This window comes from Cebidichthys violaceus, unplaced genomic scaffold (genome assembly GCF_023349555.1).
Source record: "Cebidichthys violaceus isolate CVI_PGR_0920_01 unplaced genomic scaffold, fCebVio1.0.p SCAF_6, whole genome shotgun sequence".
Taxonomy (NCBI): Eukaryota; Metazoa; Chordata; class Actinopteri; order Perciformes; family Stichaeidae; genus Cebidichthys; species Cebidichthys violaceus.
The window spans coordinates 14,287,706-14,293,876 of NW_027176816.1; positions in this window are offsets into that span (position 1 = coordinate 14,287,706).

The following is a 6,171-nucleotide window of genomic DNA, read 5'->3' on the forward strand; positions in this document are numbered from 1 at the left end:
CTCTCTCACACGCTATCTACCTCTCTCTCTTTCTCACTATCTACCTCTCTTTCTCTCTCACTACCTCCCTCTCTCTCACTATCTACCCCCCTCTCTCTCTCACACTCTACCTTTCTCTCTCACTATCTACCCCTCTCTCTCTCTCTTTCTCACTATCTACCTCTCTCTCTCTCTCTCTCTCTCTCACTATCTACCCCTCTCTCTCTCTCTCTCTCTCTATCTACCCCTCTCTCTCTCTTTCTCTCTCTCACTATCTACCTCTCTCTCTCTCTCTCTCTCTCACTATCTACCTCTCTCTCTCACTATCTACCCCCCCCTCTCTCTCTCTCTCTCTCTCTCTCACTATCTACCCCTCTCTCTCTCTCTCTCTCTCTCTCTCTCACTCACTATCTACCCCTCTCTCTCTCTCTCTCTCTCACTCACTATCGACGTCTCTCTCTCTCTCTCACTATCTACCTCTCTCTCTCTCTCTCTCTCTCTCTCTCTCACTATCTACCTCTCTCTCTCACTACCTCTCTCTCTCTCTCTCACTATCTACCTCTTTCTCAATTTTTCAAGTCAATTCAATTGCTTTATTGGCATGAAAGTTTAGAAACAGTATTGCCAAAGCATCAACAAAATGAAAACACAATAACATGAATACACAATAATATTAATATACAATATCATTAAAAACCAGATACACCCGAGGGTCCCCCATTTGGACGCAGAGTACATCAAAACTTAGAGAGTTTTGTGTTAAAAGTAACTGGCAGAGAACCCACGAAGAACGAATATAGTGATGTTATAGTTCTGCAGAAACCTCAGCGTCCTGGGAACAACATGAACTAGGTCACTTCTACATGAGACAAACACATCTCCCATCAGCCAAGCAAACAAATAACAAAATATCATAAATCATACTCGATATGACTGGGACAGACGAAAAAGGCTGCTACACTCCGTTAGCAACGTGCTACCTACGAACATGCAGCATGAAAAAGCATGTCCGCCTGACGGAGATTACGGACATAGTTTCCATTTCTCTCCCCGGTAAACCATCGCAGAGATATTCAGCTTCGAACACAAAAAGTCACACAGCTTTCATCGAATATTGTACTTACTTTTGGTCGAATCTCAGCGAAAAAATGGAATATCTCCGGACTTCCACTTCATGTTTGTCCAGCTGCTGGTGCTCCGTGTGAATCCGTTCGATTCGTGTCTCTCCGACACTCCTCGGATTCTTGGGAGGGTTGGAAGCTCAGCAAATCAGATTTCAGAGCTGGACCTTTTTGAGCTTTATTGGCTAATAGTGCTGTCAATCATCTAGCTTTCAATTCCAGGCAATTCTATTGGCTCCTACGGTTCGAAGGATGTCTCAATGGTGAAAATCGGAGAAGGGGGGGCTGAGATACAGCCCTGAACAGAGAGTCTGAAGCAGTATTTGACCTTAAACTAAATAACTAAAAAGGGCATAGAAAGAGCTTAAAACACTCAAAAAAGGTCCAATCTTCGGTCTATTGATTCAATGAACATCATGAGTGATACATAGAAGTGATATAGAGTGTTTTTGAATTTTAAAAATACTTTTTTATTCAAATATTGGAGTATTTGATCAGTTTTCTAATTTGAAATGCTCTATATTTCATAAATGTTTCACTGTATCTATGTATAGCTGTGTATATAGAGCCTATATCAGTTGTTCTAAGAGCCCAGCATATTAAAAGTCTTGGATACCCATACTTTCCAAAAAACAATACCCTAAAAGTGCTGTTTTTCAAGATCGAGCTTTTGAGTTTTCCAAGTTCTGCTGTGTTCCATCCTTATCTTATGTGAACCAGTAACATGTATTCTGATAGTTCCATGATTTTTCTCATCTCAAAAATATATAAAAAAAAAATATTTTTTTTTTTATTTTTTTATTTTTTTTATACAATTAATTAGGTATTTCTTATCTTTATTCGAGCTGAGGCCTGCAAATAGGCCTCGTTTTTAAAAGGTTTTAATATAACATCTAGATTGATTATTAATTACATACATACAGTGCGTGTGTGTGTGTGTGTGTGTGTGTGTGTGTGTGTGTGTGTGCGTGTGTGTGTCACTCACTGTCCCTCAGGTTGTGGCATGTTAAGACATATTGGGGAGCTAGATATTTCCTATCTAAGAAACAATTAAAAAGATCTTACGTAGTCAGACGTAGTCAGAGCGGAGGACCTATTGTTATTCTAATGTTTTTTATTAGGGCCCGAGCACCGACGTAGTCGGAGCGGAGGACCTATTGTTATTCTAATGTTTTTTATTAGGGCCCGAGCACCGACGTAGTCGGAGCGGAGGACCTATTGTTATTCTAATGTTTTTTATTAGGGCCCGAGCACCGACGTAGTCGGAGCGGAGGACCTATTGTTATTCTAATGTTTTTTATTATTATTATTATTATTATTATTATTATTATTATTAGGGCCCGAGCACCGACGTAGTCGGAGCGGAGGACCTATCGTTATTCTAATGTTTTTTATTATTATTAGGGCCCGAGCACCGACGTAGTCGGAGCGGAGGACCTATTGTTATTCTAATGTTTTTTATTAGGGCCCGAGCACCGACGTAGTCGGAGCGGAGGACCTATTGTTATTCTAATGTTTTTTATTATTATTATTATTATTATTATTATTATTATTAGGGCCCGAGCACCGACGTAGTCGGAGCGGAGGACCTATTGTTATTCTAATGTTTTTTATTATTATTATTATCGTACCAGTTTCATCGCAAAAAGGAGGTGCTTGGGATACTGGGAATCTTTTGAAATTTGGCACAAAATTCAATCGTGGTGAAAATTCCAGTAGTATTGGGGTGTCCAGCTGCGGCATGACATTTTGGCTCGATAGCGCCCCCTACAGAGTAGCCCCAACTTTGGGTTTCACCTAGCTGTATGAAATTTGGTAGGTATGTGGAACGTGATGGGACGCACAAAAAAGTCAAAATGAGGTATATCCTAAACCAAACAGGAAGTCGGCCATTTTGAATTTTATGACGTTTTTGGACCGTTTCAAGGCGCCGTACTTTAACGAACTCCTCCTAGAGATTAAACCCGATTGCCTTCAGATTTGGTCAGTATGCTCTTGAGACCTTGGCAGTGAAACGATACTCAAAGATCAAAAAGTTATCGAACTATGTGTCCGTGGCTTGGCGGCAAAAAAACACCATTCGCCATGAAACAGGAAGTTGTTGTAACTCGGCTGTACATTGCCTAATCTGCTCCAAATTTCTCATATGTCATAACATCCTGACCCTGAACACATGTATATGACAATTTAGAATCATAGTAATAGCGCCACCTAGTGGCAACTGGAAGTTGTACGTTTTGTACTTTGACATCCTGCTCCTCACAGATTAATCGGATCCCTCTCAAATTTTGTCACAAAAGCCTTAAGACCTTGATAATGCTTCATTGTGAAAATTGTAGGAAGTTGTCAAAGCGTGGCGACGTGGCGGCTCTGCGAATTTCGATCCTTCGCCGTGAACGAATAAACTGATGTAACTCGACTCCGCATCATCAGATCTTTACCAGATTTCACATGTTTGATTAAACTCCAGGCCTGAAGACATCTGCAAGCCAATTTTGAATCATAGTCATAGCGCCACCTACTGGCAACAGTAAGTTAAAGTCTTTATACTTTGGCTTGTTTCTCTAAGTTGGAAAATCAGATCAACATCAAATTTGTTCCACACAAATGTAAGAAGTTCATAATGCCAGTTCTCTAAGCTTTTGATGTTTCGTCGAACGCCGTTGCCGTGGTAACGCAGTCTTCGCCGTGAAAAACGATGGTCATTTGGAGAGGTTAAAAAAGCTCGAAAAATAAGCAAACTTGACACACAGATCACAAGACCAAAATGTAGTTCTATAATATGATTTTATTCAATCAGAGTGTTAAATCGGCTCAATAGCGCCCCCTACAAAATTTCGACGAAGCAGCCCTCGCAGTACGTTTCACATAGATTAACAAAATTTGGTAGGCACATGTATCACATGTGGACTTAAATAAAAGTCTCTTGGGGCCATGTCCTAAACCCAACCGGAAGTCAGCCATTTTGAATTTAGTCTGAATTTCTAGTGTCGTTTTTTCAATTTCCAGGCGCTCTACTTTAACAAACTCCTCCCAGGGAACTAATCAGATCAACTTAGAATTTGGTCAGAACAATCTAAAGACCTTTGTGATTAAAAGTTACTCAAAGCTTGTTGTTTCGTGAAATGCCGTTGCCGTGGCGATGCATTCCTCGCCATGAAAAACAAAGGTGTTTTTGAGGGGCTAAAACATCTCAAAACAAAATCAAACTTGTCACACACATTTAAAATCCTGAATGTAGTTATCTGATGTGATTTTAATGCTTCAGAGTGGCAACTCGGCTCGATAGCGCCCCCTACAATATTTCGACGATGCAGCCCTCGCAGTACGTTTCACCTAGATGTATGAAATTAAGTAAGCAGGTGTATCACATGTAGACTTAAAAAAAAGTCTTAGGGGTCCATGCTCTAAACCCAACCAGAAGTCAGACAATTTGAATTTTGTATGAATTTCTTGTGGTTTTATTTCCTTTTCCAGGTGCTGCACTACGAACTCCTCCTAGGGAAATAATCCGATCAGCTTAGAATTTGGTCAGAACAACCTAAAGACCTTAACGATTAAAAGTTACTAAAAGCTTGATGTTTCATCGGATAACATGGACTTGGTGTCGCGGCAATTTTACATGATTCGCCATCATCCATCAAGCTTTTGTAACTCAACCTTACTTTGTCAAAACTGCCCCAAACTTGACATGCTTGATTGCTGTCGTGATTTTAGGACTTCTGCATGCCAATATTAACTCATAGTCATAGCGCCACCTACTGGCAACCACGGACGTAAACAGAATTCTATAATAACAGCGGCCCAAACAGGGTTTGTGGGCACACCATGAGAAAAAGACTTCTCTGATCTAAATATGTGCAAACTAAGATGCTTGGAGAACAAAAGTTAATCAACAGTGTTTTTCAAACCATGTCAGTGGGCATTAGTATAAATGATCTGTCAAGAGCTTCTACATGAGAATCAGGTTAAATGTTACAATGAATGCTTCACACTACAATCTAAAGTTACAGAAGAGCTTAAAATGAAAACAGTGTCAAATTAAAGTGTTCAAGTAAAAACAAATGACACTGCTGTTCTGTTAACTTTCATGTAAGTCCAAATACAATCAGTAGGACACTGCAGGGAGTTGAACTCCATCCCAGTAACCTGACAGTCTGTTATGTTACAAATACTGAAGCACATTCACACGTTCATTTTCTTAATGATCTTAACAGGCTTACATTTATGATTGTATCGGAGGTACACTCAAAACATTTGAGGCTTAAGACCTGGCAACATGGTCTTGCTATGCTGCTGGTCGACGCAGGAAATATCATCTAACTTGTGCACGCAGTGTATGATGGTCACAGAAATGCATTGCCGCATCAACCAGAGTCCTGCCAGTACCCTCGACTTGTGTGACGTTGCGAGGGCCCGATCAATGCTGCTTGCAGCTTTAATTTATACATGTAATTGTATAGAAACAATTGTACCACAGTCAACACTTTATGCTCAATGTTTAAGGACAGCTGGACTGATGGAGACAGCAGTTCAGTTATGTTTGGTCTGTAGAGTAACCGGGGTGAAAGTAACACCTTTTGTTTGAGTAACTCAGTGGTTGCTTGTGCTAAATCTCTCAAACTTTGATACACAATACTCATATTAGTCTACTACAAATAAAACACAAATGGATGTCTACTACATAATCACATGATGTGAGTTAATGTCAAATGCATGGTTGAGTTGAAACACTAGCTGGCGATGGATGTAACAGTGGAAGATAAATAAAAAAGATACACATTATCCAATTTGTGCAAAACCTTTATTGAAGAATAACAAATTAACAGTTTTGAATGAAGTGACAAAATGTTCCTGAATGTGCATGTGTCACAGGCCTCAGGGTTTAATCCCTGTCACAGTTGTGGCAGATGTAGATGGCTGCCCCTGGGCTGCAGGCTTAATAAACTGCTATAACGAGCCCCACCTCAGGCTTTAGATAGCAAACAGTTTTAATATGTGGGTCTGAAGTTAGCATGAATGTAAAACATCAAATTAAACTAGAGAAACTGATACTTTAGGCTACATAATT